Below are 20,727 nucleotides of genomic sequence, written 5' to 3' on the forward strand. Positions count from 1 at the left end.
AGTTTAATTTTCTCTTTCTTGTCACTCTCTTTGCTTTTAAGGGCCCTTCATTCACACCAGTTTGGCGTGATTGAGATGCGTCTGGGCCAAATCCTCTTTCTTCTTCTTTTTCATCATCTTCTTCTAATTCTGCTTCGTGCATCATTGTGTAGCGCTCCGCTTCGTCCAATTCAAGTGATGCGTTAGGTGGGTCGAAACGCATCACTTGCTCTTCTTCTTGGCCTTGATTCAGGCTTGCCAAGATAGCTTTAAACACTTCTTGCTCGTCCAGTCGAGTCAATTCCGCTAAATCTTCAAGGTTACGCTCTGACACAGAACTGTGGGTCTAGGTGGAGTAAATGGTGGGGTGCCTGATGGGGTATGAGGCGACCCAAGGGATGAGATGACTATGGGTGAACGTGGCGGTTGGCTGGACGCGTCTGCTTCAACTGGGTAGATGGTGGCCAAGGGTTGGATTGACAGTAGAGAAGGTGGACGCACGGCTGGTGATGGGGTATTATGAAGGTAGGTTGGAATGGGGTCATGCATCGTAACCACCAGAGTGGTGTTTGGGATGAATGGTGGTGGGGTGGGCTTGGTATATAGCTTATTGACAGCTGTAGATGACGAAGGGCACTGCCTAGGTTTTGAAGAGGTTTTGGGTTTTGGTTTAGGGGTGATTTTGGGCTGTTGGGTGGTCTTAGAATAAGGTTTTATGGGTGATTTAGTGGGCTTCAATCGAGACGGTCACTAGAAGGTGGAGGATGCTCCGCCGTGCAGAGGTTTGGTTGGGATAGAGGTTTTTGAGGTTTTTCGAGGGCTTGGGGGAGGCGAAGTTGAAACAGTTGAGGAGGAGAAAGAACTTACCGGTGAGTTGTCTCCAAAACTCATGGATTGATTCTAACTATCAGATGCTGACGACATCGTGGTTGAAGAGTGACCGGAGAGATGCTTGAGCGAACGACGGTAAGGAAAACGAGAGGTCTAGGGATTTTTTTTTTTCCTTTTTCTTTCACAGAGGCTCAAAGGTCATGGAAGAAGAAAAGGAAAACGAAGGGTTTCGTCTTATATAGGTTGGGGAGAGAGAGTGGAGTGACGTCAGGCAGTGCCTGACATCCACAATTAATGCGAAGTTGAAGGGACGTGTCTCGGGCTTTCAAGTACTCGAGTGCTTTGCATTTTTCAGACGCGTCCTTTCGACTTAGGCCATGCGTTAGACTTAAGTCTAACGCGTTCGTTATTCCCATCCCGATTATACACAATTTTTTTTTTTAAAAAAAAAAACAAGTAAATCTCTAACTATGAAGGCAATAACAATGAACAATCAATCTTAAAATGCAGACAAACAAACAAACAAACTCAAATGCATTGGTAAAATACATAATGCAAAAAGAACAAGGAAAGAGGAAGCGTCCCTGGAATATATGTCGATGAGAATGCAGGGATGCTTCGACACGGGCCTCAGCTGCTTCGCGTAGTACAAGAGATGACTTTTGACGTTCTATGCCATCTTCAAAGTATGGCTTCACTCTTTGGCCATTTACTTTGAACGTATTTGTGCCATCCTCTCGTGTTAATTCTACTGCTCCATGGGGAAAGACTGTTTTAATGATGAATGATCCTGACCACCTTGACTTTAACTTCCCTGGGAACAAACGCAGTCATGAATTGAATAATAAAACTTTTTGGCCGACAACAAACTCTTTCTTACTAATGCGTTGGTCGTGCCAACGTTTTATCTTCTCCTTGTAGAGCTTGTTGTTCTCGTATGCGTTCAATCGCCACTCCTCAAGCTCATTGAGCTGAAGTTTGCCTTGATTGCCCACGGCATCCAAGTTCAAATTTAGCTTCTTAACTGCCCAAAAAACCTTGTGCTCCAACTCTAGGGGTAAGTGACAAGCTTTTCCAAATACTAGAGAGTATGGAGACATACCTATGGGGGTTTTGTAGCAGTCCTGTAGGCCTAGAGTGCTTCATCCAGCTTCTGTGCCTAGTCTTTCCGCGATGCGTTGACAACTTTCTCAGGATAGATTTTATTTCCCTATTGGATATTCAGCTTGACCGTTTGTTTGTGGGTGGTAGGCGATAGCGATCTTATGCCTAACATTATATTTGGCAAGTAATTTAGAAATGATGCGATTAATGAAATGCGTACCTTCATCACTTATCAGGGCTCTTGGCGTTCCAAAGCGTGTGAAGATGTTCCTGGTAAGAAACTTAGAAACAATGAACGCATCATTTCTGGCACAAGTTACTGCTTCTACCCACTTTGATACATAGTCTACTGCAAGTAGGATATATTGTTGGCTACAGGACAGGGGAAAAGGTCCCATAAAATTAATGCCCCAAACATCAAATAATTCCACTTCAAGAATATTGTTCAAGGGCATTGCGTCCCTTGATGAGATATTCCCGATGCATTGGCAGGGGTCACATTTACGAACATACTCCCTCGCGTCTTTGAAGAGGGTGGGTCAGAAGTATCCGCTTTGAAGGATCTTCGTAGTGATTCTTTGCCCACCAAAATGGCCTCCGTAAGGAGAGTCATGACACTCAACCAAGATGCATTGTGTCTCTTCCTCCGGAACGCATCAACACATTATGGAATCGAGGCCTTGTTTATAAAGAAATATTTCATCCCAAAAATAAAAAATTTGCTGTCATGTACTAACCGTTTCTTTTGCTGAGAGTTGAAGTTCCTAGGGAATTGCTTGGTAGTTAAGTAATTAACTATGTCTACGTACCAAGGTTCCTTGCCTTCAACTCTGAATAGGATTTCATCAGGAAATGCGTCTTTGATTTCACTTTCTTGATCTTGTATTTCTTGATTTTCTAGTCTGGATAGGTGGTCAGCCACTTGATTCTCAGTTCCCTTTCTATCCTGAATGTCAATGTCAAATTCCTGTAATAGAAGCACCCATCTTATTAATCTTGGCTTCGCATCCTTTTTACTTATTAGGAACTTTATGGCTGAGTGATCTGTATAAATGGTGGCTGACGCACCAACTAAATAAGATCTAAACTTCTCGATGCCAAACACTACAGCCAACATTTTTTTTTTCAGTGGTTGTGTAGTGTTCCTAAGAGTCATTCAGTGTTTTGGACGTGTAAGATATGGGATGTATCAAATTTCCTTTCTTCTGCCCTAGCATGGTACTTACTGCAACATCACTTGTGTCGCACATAAGAATAAAACGCTGTGTCCAATCCGGTGCTATTAGCACCAGAGCTGTAGTCAACGCATATTTCAATGTTTCAAACGCATCGCAACAGTCTTCATTGAAATCGTAGGGCCGGTTCGCTTCTAGCAATGTACTTAAAGGTCGCACAATTGGAGAGAATCCTCTAACGAACCTTCGATAGAAGCCAACATGTCCTAGAAAACTTTGTAGAGCTTTCACATTTGATGGTGGTGGAAGTTTAGCTATGACATCTATCTTGGCTTCATCAACTTTCAACCCAGCTTTAGATACATTGTGGCCGAAGACAATTCCTTCAGTCACCATGAAGTGACATTTTTCCCAATTCAGCACAAGGGTTGTTTCCTCGCATCGAGCGAGGATGGCCTCCAAGTTATCTAGGCATGATTGGAATGAGTCTCTAAAGACTGAGAAATCGTCCATGAAGACTTCAACGGTCTTTTCCAAGAAGTCAGAGAAGATTGTCATCATACACCTTTGGAATGTTCTAGGTGCGTTGCATAGCCCAAAAGGCATGCGTCTAAATGCGAATGTTTCAAAGGGACAGGTGAATGCTGTCTTTTCCTGATCTTCTGGGTCAATCAAAATCTAGTTATAACCAGAGTATCCATCGAGGAAACAATAAAATTCTTTGCCAGCAAGTCTGTCAAGCATTTGGTTAATAAAAGGAAGGGGGAAGTGGTCTTTCTTAGTTGTCGCGTTGAATTTCCTATAGTCCATACAGATGCGCCAGCCCGTGATAGTCCTTGAAGGTATGAGCTCATTATTGCTATTGACTATCACAGTTGTTCCCCTTTTCTTGGGAACGCATTGGACTGGGCTTACGGAGCTACTATCGGATATAGGATTGATCACTCCCGCGTCCAACCATTTTAAGATTTCTTTCTTGACCACTTTCTTCATTATGGGATTCAGCCTTCTTTGAGGCTCAATCGATCCCAACTTCCCTTCTTCCAGCCTGATCTTATGCATGCAATAAGAAGGGTTGATGCCACGGATATCCGCTAGCGTCCAACCTATTACACGCATGTGCTTTTGCAGCATCTGCAAAAGAGAGTGTTCGTTCGGCTCGGTAAGGTTTACGGTAATAATTACAGGTAAAGTATTATTTGTTCCAAGGAAGTCATATTTCAGGTGACTAGGTAACAGTTTCAACTTGAGTTATGGTGGTTCCTCTAGTGATGGACGCATTGGTTTCATCCGCCGCTCATTCAGACTTGGCGGCTCTGGTTCTTTCATGTTTTCCTCCAACGCGAGGACTTCGAAAACTTGGGTCACTTCTTCTCCAGGCAACTCTATATTGTTCAGTTGACATTCTTCACTGTCCAGGAACTTTAATGCGTTTAACACATTAAACTTCACCTCTTGATTGTCTACGCGCATAGTCAATTCTCCTTTATGCACGTCTATTAAAACTTTTTCAGTAGCTAGAAAGGGGCGTCCAAGAATAATTGGTACCTCCTTGTCCGCTTCATAGTCTAAAATAATAAAATCTGTTGGGAATATGAAGATGTCAACTTTTACCAGAATGTCTTCAATCTTTCCTTCAGGGTACTTGATCGTTCTGTCAGTGAGATGAAGAGTAACAGAACTTGGTTGTGCTTCGCCAATTCCCAATTTCTTAAAGATTGAGAGTGGCATGAGATTAATGCTTGCTCCCAAATCACATAATGCATGTCCCACATCCAACCCTCCTATCGAGCATGGAACTGTAAAGCTCCCAGGGTTCTTCTGTTTCTTGGGTAGATTATTGCTTACTAATGCGTTGTACTCATGCGTTAGCGCAATTACCTTTGTCTTACTGACTCTCATTTTCTTCGTCAAAATATCCTTAAAAAATTTGACATATTTTAGCATTTGCTCGAGGGCCTCTATAAGTGGAATATTGATATGCAATTGCCTCAGGAGCTCAAGAAAGTGCTTGAATTGCTGTTCATCATTCTTCTTCATCAAGCATCTAGGGAATGGTGCATTCAGCAGCACTGCAGGTTTTCCCGCATTAGACGTACTTGGTTCTGAATGGCTTATGGTCTCAGGCGTTCTTTCTTCTTGATTTTTTACTGCCATTGAACGTGTGTTACGTTCTTTTGAAGGACTGTTGTTTCTTGGATTCATTCTTCTTTCTTCAAGAGCTTTTCCACTTCACAATGTCACCGTGTGACATTGCTTCTTTCCATTGTTCCCAGGTGTTTCAGTGTTGCTAGGTAAAACTCCAGGCTGCCTATTCTTCAACTCGCTCGCTATCTGCCCTACCTATATCTCTAGGTTTCTGATAGACGACGCCTGCCTTTTCAGCAATGCGTCATTCTGGGCGATGTACTGCTTTAATAGGTTCTCAAGTGGAGATCCTGAGCTCGACGCCTGTTCTCTTCTATTAAAGGGCTGTTGGTGTGGCTGATGCGTTGGTTGAAATGCAGGCGGCGGTCCTTGCCTTTGCTGTTGGTTCGCCCCGGGGTGGTGTTCCTGATGATTTCCTCCTATCCAAGAAAAATTTGGATGGTTCCTCCATCCGGGATTGTATGTATTGGAAAATGAATTATTTTTAATGAAGTATACTGACTGTGGATTTTGTGGGCAATCAGCATAGAAGTGAGGATCTCTACAGCCCATACAGCTAACCATGGACTACCCGAATGCTTCTACCTGATTCACCTTTTACTGATTTGATGCGTTCCCTAGCGATATGTTCTGCAGAAGGTTGGTCATCGTAGCCACCTGTGCAGATAGTGTGGCTATTGCATTGGAATCGATAGAATTAACATTCTGAGATCTCTTCTTCCTGTCAGCTTTTGCATCATACGATTCATTCACCCATTCCATGTTGTGCTTAGCAATGCGGTCTAATATCTCTTTAGCTTCAGTGTAAGATATATCCATAATTTCACCAGTTGTAGCTACGCCGGCTGCCATCTGCAATGATTATTCAATCCACCATAAAAAGTCTCCATCTGGATAGTTAGTGGTAGTCCATGGTTCGGGCAATTTTTGACTAATCCCTTAAAATGCTCCCATGCGGCGCTTAAGGTTTCAGCTTCTTCTTGTTCAAAGTTCATAATCTCTCGATGCCTCATCGTGTTGATGGTAGGTGGGAAGTATTTTTGCATAAATTTCTCCACCAATTTCTCCCAGGTAGTGATTTCACCAGGCTTCAGTCATCACGCAAAGAATAGGGAATAAAGATAGCCTGATCGCCTCTGGGGTGATTCCAGGAATCACAAATGTGTTACACGTTTCCAGGAAACGTTTCATGTGCGCGTGAGGATCTTCTCCACGACCACCCCAAAATTGTCCAGCAGTCTGGAGCATTTGAAGCACTACATATTTCATCTTGAATCTCGTCCCATTTAGCGTTGGGTATATGATTCTTGGAGAGAAATCATACAGTACAGAGGCCGCATACTCCCTCATAGGACGCATGCTGCTGTTCGCCATTAGGATCAGATTTTTTGCAGCATGAGCTAGTTGTTAAGGTAAGTTCTGATTTGCTGGCTGTCCGCCATTGCTTGTTGCATGTTCTGTTGTCTGAGAAGTTGTTGCCTCAACCTTCGACGACGATTAGATCGGTTTCTACGTCGGAAGGTCCTTTCAATCTCAGGGTCTTATATAAGTTCGGGAGTGCTCTCCCTGCTCATAAACGTTCACAAGCTTAGGCTTAGCTTGTAATACTCCCTCAACTGAAGTGTTCTTACAAAAGATACAACAAAATTTCTAGTTAGTTTTGTTTTTGAATCCCCAGCAACGGTGCCAAAAAATTGTTCGTTGCTATCGTGATTCGAGCTGGGAGTGTGTTGTATAAAATAAATTGGAATAATAAGTTCTAAGTATAAATGATGCGTTGATGCTTTAATGTGTTTATGTATTTGTAACGCGTTGGTGCGTTAGAGATGTGCAGCAGAACACACGACACTCCTCCTATTGACGTTCAAGTTTTCCTAAATTAGACCCAAGTATAAATCCAATTTAGGTTCCTGGTAAGTCCAGGGTCGAACTCAGGGATTCGGTTAAGCTAATGCAGACCTAGCGTTGTAGCTATTGTAGGGATTTCCTAAATGTATGAAGAGATGTGTTATTTACACTAAGGTGCTGTGCCTATGCAAGAAGATACAAAAGAGTTAAGTGGTGATTGATGGATCATGTGAAAATGGAGTTTAATGTAAATGGTATACGTCGATCTAAGATGAATGCACACGAACCAGAATGTGATGTGGGAGATGGATTGCTTATCTTTGTTTATGCGTTAGACTCTTTATTCGACACTTCTCAATGCGAATAACATACAAAACCTATCTCTAGGATGCATGCGTCAAACACAGAATGCAATAAACACTAGTAAGTCTATCTCTAGATGTACTAGGCATTCTACTTGATGCGGCTTAGTTATTCTCTCGAATAGTCTAAGTTAAAGATGCTTTTACCAATTGATCAAGATGGCTTAAGCATTTGAAATGAGATTTTGCATAAAGTAGAGGTGCATTCAACATAAACAAGAAATAAACAATGGCAAAGTGTGATTGATCAAATATACGAATTTATAAAGAAGCAGATTGTCTTTACAAAAGCAATATATAATCAGATGAAATGAAGGTGATAAATGAGATGAAAGGAACTGAGTCAAGCCGCAGAGTACAATCTCTTGTATCTCTTTGGCTCAATTCTAGTTGTGTACAATCACTTGTATAATAGTTGGACGAAGTGTCTCTCTCAAGCTCGGCTTCCTCCGCTCCTTGACCGACGGTGATGGTGGTTCTCTTCCCTTTTGCTCTTCTTGACTCCACAGCACAACTTTTAAAGTTCTAACACTACGACTACGCTAATTATGAGAGTGAGAACTTGAAATTTTCTAAACTTCAAACTCTGGAGGGATTTCATCTATTTATAGGCGTTGGTCATCTCCAGCTTGGGGATGGGTAGCATTAAAGTCCATGCCCTGGTCAGCCGCTTGACACTTGGAAGCTTTTCAGACGCCGCCTGCTGTAGGTGCCCATACTTGCAATTGGTGACTTAACACAAAAAGCCTAAATCAATGAATCTTCTTTGCGTTGAATCCCTCCGACGCATGGCCCATGCGTTAGAACTTTGTCTGCGACACTTCTTAATCATGCATTATCTTCTTGTTGAAATCCTGCAATATAACGCGTTAGTGCCGCAGTATTTAGTAATAAACATTCTTTTGCATGAGTTTGCTAATGTTTGAGTAATTCCGTGTGTTTCTTCTAAAAATGAGGAGATTTCATCATTAAAAACCTTAGTTGTTCCAACTTAAGAGCCAAAATAACTTGTATTTCTACAAGTTATCACATACACGACCATGTAGTTCCTCATTCTCCTAAGATACTTGAGAATATTCTTAATGGCAGTCCAATGATCATATCCAGAATTGGACTGATACCTACTGACTATCCCTACTGCGTAGCATATGTCAGGTCTAGTACATAATATTGCATACGTTAGGCTCCCTCTTGTGGAAGCATAGGGAATGCGTCTCATATCCTCAACCTCTTGAGGTGTCTTAGGACATTGATCCTTTGACAAATGAATTCCATATCTGTAAGGTAACAGACCTCTTTTAGAATTCTGCATCTTATACCTAGACAAAATTTTGTCTATATAAGTTGCTTGAGACATGGCTAGTGTTCTGTTCTTGTGATTCCGAATAATTTGAATCTCGAGAACATACTACGCATTTCCTAAATCTTTCATTTGGAACTGCATAGCTAGCCATTTCTTGATGTCAGTTAGGTAACCTACTTCATTCCCAATGAGTAGAATATCGTCAACATATAAAACTAAGAACACTATAATAGAATTGACAATCTTCTTATAAACACAAGGCTCGTCAACATTCTGTTTAAAGCCATAAGATTTGATCTCAGTATCAAATCTTATATTCCAAGATCTAGAAGCTTGTTTCAACCCATAAATGGATTTTTGAAGCTTACAAACCTTTTGTTCTTAACCCTATGCAATAAACCCCTCTGGTTGAGCCATATAGATACTCTCCTCAAAATCGTTGTTTAGAAAGGCTGTCTTGACATCCATCTGCCAAATTTCATAGTCATAAAAGGTGGCAATGGATAAGAGTATTCTAATCAACTTAAGCATGGCAACGAGAGAGAAAGTTTCTTCATAGTCCACTCCCTCTCTCTGGGTATAACCTTTTGCCACAAGTCGAGCCCTAAAAGTCTGTACTTTACTGGCTTGGTCTCGTTTTCTCTTGTAGATCCACTTACAACCAATTGGTTTTACATCATTTGGTTGATCTACAAGTTTCCAGATAGAATTGAAGTACATAGACTCTATTCCGAGGTCCATGGCTTTGACCCACTGATCATGGTCCACATCTTTTATCGCCTGTTTATAGGTCGATGGATCCTCTATGCCGTCATCAGGTTTGACAACTTGTTAAACCCAAGTAACGGTCAGGCTGATGAACAACCCTCCCACTACGTCGATGCATTCTCAACTCTTGAGAAGGATGTGACTGACCAGATATACTAGTTTTATCTACTACTTTAGTAGATGAACTAGCTCTATTTGTAGCGTCTTTGGAAATTTCATTCAATACTAGTCTATTGTGAGGTTGATGACTTCTTATGTGGTCTTCCTCTAAGAATGTGGCATTTGTTGATACAAATATCTTATTCTCTTGAGGATCGTAAAATAGACCACCTTTTGTTTCTTTTGGATAACCTACAAATAGGCATAGTTTTGAACGACGCTCCAATTTTTTAGGATTTTTCACCAACACGTGTGTCGGGCATCCCCAAATCCTAAAGTGACGTAAACTGTCTTTACACCCTTTTCATAGCTCGTAAGGTGTTTCTGAAACACTTTTAGAGGGAACGTTATTCAAAATATAGACAGTAGTCTCTAATGCATGTCCCCAAAAAGAATCAGGTAACTAGCTCATCATTGAGCGAACCATGTTTAATAAGGTTCGGTTTCTTCTTTCTGATACACCGTTCTGCTAAGGCGTACGAGGTGCAGAGAGTTGTGATTGGATCCCGTTTTCTATCAAATAGTCTTGGAATCGTATGTCCACATACTCTCCACCTCGAACTGATCGAAATGTCTTAATTTTTTTACCTAACTGGTTCTCAACCTCAGCCTTATATTCCTTGAACTTTTCAAAAGAATCAGACTTGTGATGCATTAGATAAATATGACCGTACCTTGAATAATCATCATAAAACTGATGAATTAATTATAGATCGTTGGAACTCATGATCTGTAGGTCCATTAGATCCCTTTAGTAGCTCATTAAATTGGAATAACAATTTGAGTATTGATGTATGAATTTTATGGTTTTCAATTGATTGTATATGATACAATTATAAACCTTTAGTTTAATTGAAATTAAACGAAATTTAAAAATCAATCAACATTTAAATTATGATTTAAATATAAAATTGATTCATTGGTGATATTGTATTAATTTAATATTCGATTATTAAATTTATATTATTTTTAATTAAAAAGTTCAATTAAAAAATTAATTAAAAGTTAGTTTTATCTAATTAATTATTTTGAATTAATTTTATAAAACTAATTTAAAATAAAAAATTAAAATAATAATGTTTTTTTAAAACATTCATAGTTAGTGGATTTTTCAACCCTATTTATTGGAAAATCACTAAATTCCATTGCTAGTCTTCAAGCTGGAAACCCTGCTCTCGTTCTTCATCAATTTCAACTTGTTCAAGTGTTTCCACCACACATTCCAGCTGGAGTATAGTAGAGAGGATCTTGGTGGTAGTCCTCTCGGTAATCCAAGATCTATCTTGGTGTTTTCAGCTGAATTAGTGGTGAAATCTTCAAAGGTAATATGTGTCTCAAACTCTCTTATGAATATTATATGAACAACATGCTTAAAACTCAAATTAAATGTAGTTTAAGTGCTTATTGACTCTGTATTCTTCCGTTGCATGATATATCATTTCTTCAATTGGTATCATAGCATGATTTAAGTGCTTAATATTGTTAATTTGAGTTTGGTGGGTGTTTTTCCATGAACTGCATGAAATAGTATGCTGATATGGTTTTTCCAGTGTTTTGGCATTTTAATCCTTTCAACTATGTTGTTTCTCTTGTAATTGGCTCTTGTTTGATGGGCCTTAATATGTGTTTAAGAGTCTATAATTCATATGGAGTCATTAGAAGTTGAAATTAGGATGTAATTGAAGAAAGAAGTGAAGAAGGTCGGGTTGCAGATTCCAGTTCATCAGCTTCTGCTTAAATCTTGTTGTTGAAGTTCAAGCGAGATTTCCCTTTCCAGCGAGAGCGAGAAGTTCCGTACTTGAGAGAGCGAGATATTGATGTAAGGTCAAGCGAGATTTCATTCCAAGCAAGATTCTGATGGAATTTTCGAGCGAGATTTCAAGTTCAAACAAGATTTTGAATCAAGTTTGAGCGAGATTTCCAGTTTGAACGAGATTTTATTGGAATTTCGAGCGAGAGATATAGTTGAAAGAGATTTTGAATCAAGTTCAAGCTAGATTTTGAAGCATGGAACGAGAGATCGAGTTTGAGCAAGAGTTGAACCGAGCGACACCAGAACTAGCGAGAGCAGCCGATTCGATCGGTTTGATTCTTTTTCTATACGGTTCAACCTTAACAGGTTTTTTCGTTGGTCCGGTTTAGGCTATTTTGGTTCTGTTCAAGTTGTTTGGGATCGGTTTGGAGTGGTTCAAAGTGGTCTAGAAGCTGTTTGGAACTGTCGACTGTTTTTGTAATACATAGGCTTTTGTTTACCTAAAAAAATGCGAAAACTAAAAGCCATATCAGTATGTGTTTAATTGTTCATGCATGTGATGTATGTAATAATTAAAAAAAAAAATCTTGTATATGCATATAGTATTCAATATAGATTTAAAATCCCATTGTAGGAAGCATGTTACATGTATTGAAAGTATGTTTTAGAAATGTTATAATATATAGTATGCATGTATAGAGTTTTTTTTAATATAAATATTATATTAAAATGCCTTTGATGAATGTTGTGGATGTTTAGCATGTCTAATTTTTATAAGTTGTTATAAAATTGAATTAGACTTTAAAATCCATAACAAAGAGACACAACATGCTCACTTAGGTTATCAACTAGTTTTAACCGTTAAAATAGATTGTTACCTTATAAAATTTGGTCACAAACTCAAATCGGTTCATAAACCTGTCTAAGGCTGGGGGTACTTAAGTTGACGGTTTATATAACACCTCCTACCTGGGGATTATGACCGAAAGATTGAGCGTTGTTAACTAATTTTATGAGCCTTCGTGGGTGGTGTGAGGTATAAAATTGGTTTAAACACTTAGACATCTAGGGTTATATCCAAATATAAATGTTATACTTGGATAAAAATGATAAAAACTTAGGTTGTTTAAAAGTTAGCCATTTTTAAACCTAAGTAAATATATACCCAAACATATAGAACACTTCAGTGGGAGATTAACAATATATTCGATATATAGTTATTAGCTCTCACGTCCTCAAGAGTTCACAACGTGAGATCCATGCTCGGCTTCATGTCGCTTTTACTGAGACTTCTCCATTCGGAAAGTGTTTTCATGGGTCAATAACAAGGTGAATGGGGGAAGTAGTTCATAGTAAGTGGGTGAAGGAAATGTGTCAACATTGTCCTATGGTCTCCTCCATTAGTTTGAATCGTGAGATTCCTATGTTACGCCTGCTGTCGTTTTTAGGTGGTACTAGCTAGCCGTTAACCACGACGATCCCCATAGAGGGTCGTAACATAGGCTTCAGAACAACCCAAGCTTCAATAATGAATAGGGTCTTATAGTTCCATCTTGGTTATTGTCTTCCATTTCGGTGGCATATTCATATCGTTCTATAAGATCTGAAAATGGCGGGTCACACTTACAAGAATTAGTAATTGTTAGTAAAGATCTTGACAGAAAATGATAACCAAAATATCTATAGGATTATAAAGTTATTCTGATATAATAGTTGGTCAAGAATTTGTATTGCTTCAGTGAAGGAATTGTTGACTGCCCCTCGGTAGCAACTGTTCTAAATCACTAAAGTAGCGTTGCAAATAAATAAATATTTATTGGGTACGTTATTATTTTGCTAAAATTGGATTTAGATGCATAAAGTTTAATAGAATTTGTTTAAATTATTTCAACAATGTCGAATTCAATCATACAACTGCTAGCTTCTGATAAATTTAACGGTGAAGGATATTCAATCTGGAAATCCAACATCAATATGATATTAGTTGTGGATGATTTGAGGTTTGTGTTGATGGAGGAGTCCTTTAGTTCTCAGTACAACAGCTAACCAAAATGTTCGGGACATCTATGATCGTTGGGTTAGAGAAAATGAAAAAGCTCGGGCCTACATCTTAGCAAGTATATCTGATGTACTTAATAAGAACCATGAGGTAATGCCCACCACCCGTGAGATAATGGCGTCGCTTCAGGAGATGTTCGGGAAACCGTCATCCTCTGTTCAACATGAAGCCATTAAGTATGTCTACATTACTCGTATGAAAGATGGAACCAACGTTAGAGAACATGTTCTCAATATGATGGTCCATTTTAATGTTGTTGAGGCTCATGGGGCGATGATAAATGAAACAAGTCAAGTAAGTATGATATTGGAATCTCTCCTAAAGAGTTATCTACCATTCAGAACCAATGTTGTTATGAACAAAATTACTTATAATTTGACCACGTTGTTGAACGAGTTACAGACTTATCATTATATGATGAAACTTAAGGAGAAAGAAGTAAATGTTATTTCTAAACCTAAAAAGTGTTTTAAGGGGTCAACGTCTGGAACAAAACCCACTGATAATAAAAAGTCTGTTCCTTCTTCTTCTAAAGACAAATCTGTACAAATGAAGAAGAAGGGTAAAAGGAATAAGAAAACCACTACTAAGAAAAACAAAAACAAAAACAAGACTCCCAAAGGAAAGTGTTTCCATTGCAGAGAGGATGAGCACTAGAAGCGTAATTGCCTAAAGTATTTGGCTGAACAGAAAGCAGAAAAGGCGAAACAAGGTAAATCAGATTTACGAATAGTTGAAACATGTCTAGTGGAGAATACTCACTTAACCTGGATATTAGATTCAAGCGTCGTTAATCATGTTTGCACTTTTCTATAGGAAACTAGTTCTTGGAGAGAACTTTCTGAACAGAAAATGACTTTCAAGGTGGGAACGGGTGAAGTCATTTCTGTTGGAGTTGATGCCCTAAAGTCTCGTGTTCTATAGTTTGTAAACAGTATGTACGCAGTATGTACAAACACTTGTGTTGTTAATATATGATATTTACTTCACATATTGTATTTTGCTCAGTTACTTGTTTTATTTGCTTTACCACAAACTAATAAACATAAAATCCCTGGTTATTTGTATGTGACTCAAGCATGTATGTGGTGACAAACAAGTGGTTCATGTCTTGAGTGATAACCAAAATGGTCTGTAGTATATGGATAAAGGAGGGAAACCTTATCTTGGTAATGTTAAGGATGCGGCCCACTTTGTGGAATGGTCACAAGTGTTGTGACTTGTCACAGATGGTCTGATCCTGATCATTCGTTTTGGGGACATGCGAGCGGAGGCGTCCTATACAAAGAGTTTGTATAAGACCTGACCACAAAGTGTTAACGTCTCGTTGTATAACACAGTTCATGACAGAGACTTCACTTCATAAGGATGACTATAGGTAACATGACCTCAATCCTGAGTGAGTTGGAAACTCCTGCCATTGAGGGCAGTTCTTTGATTTGTATGGGTGTGAATGGCCAGGTCACCAATTCAAACCTACCATTTTGGGGATTCGTCTGATTTGGGAGCTGGAAACTCATCTATACAAGATGGAATTCACTCCTTCCCCGAGGTAGGGGTAAGTAGATAGATGGCTCCCCTAAGGGTTGATTTTGAGGCTTGAACGATGTGGCACCACACACCTTCTCCTGGCCCGAGAGGTGTTTACACATAGTTTGACTATGTTTTATTGTTCATTAGAGGAATCAGTGGTACTTAAGGAGTGAGATGTAACTATAGGGGCAAAACGGTAAATTGGTCCAGCTGTACTTACGAGCATCTGTGAAGGGTCATCGTACTCATGATTGGTTATATCCGATGGACATAGAAATATATATGTGGTAAGAAGAGTTTAGCTATTGGTATTTAGTGGAATCACTGTCAGTTAACGAATGGTGGATCTCGTGACTAAAGAGTTTAGTCAGCTATTCACGTATCGTTGGAGCTTCGAGCCACAGGTCCATTAGGTCACCTGGGTAGCTTGGATAAAGTTGAGAACTAGTGTTTGGGTTAATTTGAAATGTTCAAATTGACAAGAGGAAGTTCAATTATATATGATATAATTGGATTGGTTAATTATATATGATATAATTGGCTAAATGTATGAGATACATTATTTTGGAGGAAATTAGATATAAATATGATTTACATCAAGTAGAGGAGAAAATATTATAGTAGATATATGATATCAAACTATAGGATATAGATATAATATGATTATATTTATTGATTAAACTAATTAATTAATTATATGATAATTAACGAATTTATCCACATTCGGATGTGAGAAGTGGGCTACGATGGTTATGGTAACCGGCGGATTAAAACAATGAAAATATTTTTCATTTTTGATCAATCGGGCATTTGTATTATCGCGTGCCCAAAAGAATATGTGAAAGCGTTCGTAAGAGCCTATACGATAGAAGCTCGTCCGTCTAAACGATCGTCTGCCTCACGTTTTCTCTAAATGATCGTACACGTTTTCTCTAAACGATCGTATACGTTTTTACTAAACGATCGTTCAGTCTTTCATACACGATCGTGTAGCTCTACTATACAATAAACATTTCCTTTATACGATAGCAAAGTTTCTTCTCTAACTTGCTTATCGTCTACACGACGCGTTCTCCTCCGTCCTCTACCAAACTCACCAAAGCCCACTCTTTGGGTTTTTGACGTCGAGGATACCCGGGTTTCTCTTGTGGTGGTGTCGTCCCTGCTGCAGTGTTCGTGTACATTCTGATCGTGCTATTGCAGTCGACCTACTCGCCGGGTGCTGGTAGATCCGTTGGAGGGTTTTTCGCTACTAAGGGTTCAGACGTTCGAAGAGTGTCTTCATCTGGTATGAACCCTTTCCTTGTTAATTACTGTATTCTAAGCATGCCGATAATTAAGTTTATATGCATAACTGTATGTGTAGAATGTATATCATTTTGTGTTTCTGTCATTGTGAAATCGGAGCAATCTGAACATGCTCATGGAACTCATCGATATGAGATCCTTCAATTTCAGCTCATGTAGTGGGAGATGTCAAGCTATTTTTTGGAGAATCTTTATCTTACTTAGAAATGCATATTATGTACCTAAGATGAAGAGAAACTTAATCTCTATTTCCTGTCTGCTAGAAAATATGTACATAATATCTTTTGAATCTAATGAAATGTTTGTTTCTTGAAGAGGTGTACATATTTGTTCTGCAAGACTCGAAAATAACTTGTATATATTAAAACCAACTGAAGCAAAGGCCATTCTAAATATAGGGATGTTTAAAATGGCTGAGACTTAAAATAAAAAATGGAAAATTTCTTCTAATGCCTATCTTTGGCACCTCAGACTTGGTCACATTAATCTCAACAGGATTGAGAGATTAGTAAAAAAACAGTCAGATTAGTAAAAAAACAGTCATCTAAGTCAGCTAGAAGATAGTTCTTTACCTCCTTGTGAATCATGACTTGAGAAAAAATGACAAAAAGATCTTTTTCGGACAAAGGTCTTCGTGCCAAAGAGCCTCTCGAACTAATACATTCAGACCTATGTGGTTCGATCAAAATGTAAAAGCACGAGAAGGCTATCTGTATTTCATCAGTTTTGTTAATGATTACTCAAGATATGGCTACATTTACTTAATCAGTCACAAGTCTGAAACTCTTGAAAAGTTCATAGAATTTAAAACCGAGACAGAAAATTTGTTAAGTAAAAGAATTAAAACAATTCGATCTGATCAAGGTGGTGAGTATATGGATTTATAATTCCGGAACTATCTAGTAGATCATGGAATTCAATCTCAGCTCACAACACTTGGAACACCACAACAAAACGGTGTTGTAGAAAGGAGAAATCAAACCTTGTTAGACATGGTCCGATCAATGATGAGTTATGCTCAGTTACCTCAATCTTTTTGGGGGTTTGCAGTACAGATTGTTGTATATATTCTAAACGTTGTTCCTTCAAAAAGTGTTTCAGAAACACCGTATGAATTATGAAAAGGACGCAAAACAAGTTTACTTCATTTTCGTATCTAGGTTGTCCAACACATGTGTTGGTACAAAATCCTAAGAAATTGGAAATACGTTCGAAATTATGCTTTTTTGTAGGATACCCCAAAGAAACAAAAGGAGGATTGTTCTATGGTCCCCAAGAAGACAAAGTATTTGTATCAACAGACGCTACATTCTTGAAAGAAGATCATATAAAAAATCGTCTACCATGTAGTAAATTAATATTATAAGAAATGACCAAAGATGCTACAGAAACATCAACAAGGGTTGTTGATCAAGCTAGTCCATCAACAACTGTTGTTGTCCTATCACATCCATCTAAAGAATTGAGTATGCCTCGACGTAGTGGGAGGGTTATTCAATAATCTGAACGCTATATGGGTTTAACAGAAACTCAAAACATCATACATGATGATGGATTAGAGGATTCATTAACCTTTAAAAAGGAAATGGAAGATGTTGACAGGGAACAGTGGATAAAAGCCATGGACGTTGAAATGGAGTCTATGTACTTCAACTCTGTCTGGGAACTTGTAGATCAACCACATAGGGTTAAACCTATAGGTTTCAAATGGATCTACAAGAGAAAACAAGATCAAACTAGCAAGGTGCAAACCTACAAAGCCAGACTCGTGGCAAAAGATTTTACCCAAAGAGAAGGGGTTGATTATGAAGAAACTTTTTCTCCTGTTGCCATGATAAAATCAATTAGAATACTTCTATCCATTGCCACATATTATGACTATGAAATATGGCAAATGAATGTCAAGACAGCTTTTCTGAATGACCATCTTGATGAAAGTATTTTTATGTCTCAACCAGAAGGGTTCATCAAACAAGGACAAGAGCAGAAAGTCTGTAAGCTTAAACGATTCATTTATGGATTAAAACAAGATTCAAGATCCTGGAATATAAGATTTGATACTGCGATCAAATCTTATGGTTTTGAACAGAATGTTGACGAACCTTATATATACAAAAAGATAGTCAACAAGATTATAGCATTCTTAATACTTTATGCTGATGATATCTTGCTCATTGGAAATGAAACAAGCTTCCTTGCTGACGTAAAGAGATGGTTAGCAACACAATTCCAAATGAAAGATTTGGGTGATGCTCAATGCGTTCTAGGAATACAGATCTTTTGAAATCGAAAGAATAGGACCCTAGCACTATCTCAGACATCTTATATTGACAAGATGTTGTCAAAATATAATATGCAAAATTTCAAAAGAGGTATATTACCTTTTAGACACGGAATTCATTTTTCAAAGGAACAGTGTCCTAAAATACCTCAAGATGTTGAGGAAATGACAAGAATTCCATATGCATCTGTAGTTGGGAGTTTGATGTATGTAATGTTATGTACAAACCCTGACATATGCTTTGTAGTTGGAATTGTCAGCAGGTTCCAATCCAATCCAAGACACAGTCATTGGACTGCTGTCAAAAACATCCTCAAGTATCTAAGGAGAACGAGGAACTATATGCTTGTGTATGGATCTAAGGATTTGATCCTTATCGGATACACTGATTCTGATTTTCAAACTAACGTGGATTCAAGGAAATCTACTTTAGGATCAGTTTTCATTCTCAATAGAGGAGCTATAGTTTGTAAAAGCATTAAAAAAAGTTGTATCGCTGACTCCACAATGGAAGCAGAATACATAGCTGCATGTGAAGCTGCTAAAGAAGCAGTATGGCTACGCAAATTCTTGGCTGACTTGGAAGTAGCTCCAGATATGCACCTACCTATCACATTGTATTGTGACAATAGCGGTGTTGTTGCCAACTCCAAAGAACCAAGGAGTCACAAATGTAGAAAACATATTGAGAGAAAGTACCATCTCATCAGAGAGATAGTACATCGAGGAGACGTGATCGTCACGAAGATAACCTCTGAAGATAACCTTATTGATCCATTTACAAAGGCCCTCTCGACTAAAGTGTTCAAGGGCCACCTGGTTGGACTAGGACTCCAAACAACGTAATCTAGGGCAAGTGGGAGAATATCTATGGTATTCGAGATGCCCTAGTTTATTGTATTTTCCCTTTATGTTTCTCAACATTGGATTGTATATATTTTTTCTCACTGGAGTTTTAGTCGAAGTGGGTGATTTTTGGGAATGTCCTAGGACTCGCAGTTCGTGTTAAACATTATATTTATCAATAAAATATTATTGAGTATTTTATTCAATAAAGTTGTTGATTTTGCACTCTATTTTGAAAATCCAATAAACATATCCATGGCTATAATATGAATACTTTAACTTTATGTAGTGACATAAACATGTTCAAGTTAATACTATATAGCCTAAATGGTCTATAAGTATATGGATGAAATTGAGTATCTCATCTTGGTAACACTATTGGATGTGGCCCATTTTATATAGGTAATACAAATGATGTGATCCACAGATCATTCATGTAGAGATATGTGAGTGGAGGCATCCTATGCAATGAGTTTGCATATAGACTGGACCACGAAATAGTCACTTTTCTTTATAACGACCGTTTACTGTTAAAACTGACTATTTCATACTTAAGGTAACCTAGGATAACTCGATCTTAATCTTGAGCTAACTATGAACTCTTGTTTATTCGGGATTATCCTTTGATCTGCATAGGTGAGAGTAGTTCGATAGCATTGCTTAATAAGCCTTCCATTTTGGGGATAAGATTGGATGAATAGTTGGGGACATAGCCATGCAAAATGGAATTCATTCCTAGCCATACAAAATGGAATTCACTCCTAACCTTTTGAGGGTTAGTAGATAGGTTGTTCTATTAAGTATTGATTTCAGGTCTTGAACATATAGGGCCCCGCCTTCTCATGATAAAGAAGGACATGATTCATAAGTAATATTATGAATCAAATTGTTCGTTAGAGGGTCAGTGGAAACTTAAGAAACAAGATGTATTTGCAGTGGTAAAATGATAATTTTGACCCAGCTATAAATACGAACAACCTGTGAAGGATCGACTTACTGATTATGGTTTATATGGACATAAATATATCTATAGTGAGGAGAGTGCAACTATCGAGTTATAATGGTGTGTCTTGATAGTTAACGAATACTAATTAACTCGATTAAAGAGTTTTAATGAATTAATTACAGATCGTTGGAGCTTATGATCTGTAGGTCCATTAGGTCCCTCTACTAGCTCATTAAATTGGAATAACAATTGAGTATTGATGTATGAATTTTAGGGTTTTCAATTGATTGTATATGATACAATTATAAACGTTTAATTTAATTG

The 20,727-nt window shown here is 38.3% G+C and overlaps 1 non-coding gene across 1 annotated transcript; it reads left to right on the top strand.

Annotated features, from left to right (window-relative positions):
* Positions 1-6,143: 6,143 nt before the first annotated feature.
* LOC120082307 (small nucleolar RNA R71) lies at positions 6,144-6,247 on the top strand. The gene has a single exon (XR_005483138.1). It is a non-coding gene; the product is annotated as a small nucleolar RNA R71 (small nucleolar RNA).
* Positions 6,248-20,727: the final 14,480 nt, after the last annotated feature.

The sequence above is a fragment of the Benincasa hispida genome, chromosome 7, assembly GCF_027475165.1.
Source record: "Benincasa hispida cultivar pf3 chromosome 7, pf3_genome.v1.1, whole genome shotgun sequence".
NCBI classification, from domain to species: domain Eukaryota; kingdom Viridiplantae; phylum Streptophyta; class Magnoliopsida; order Cucurbitales; family Cucurbitaceae; genus Benincasa; species Benincasa hispida.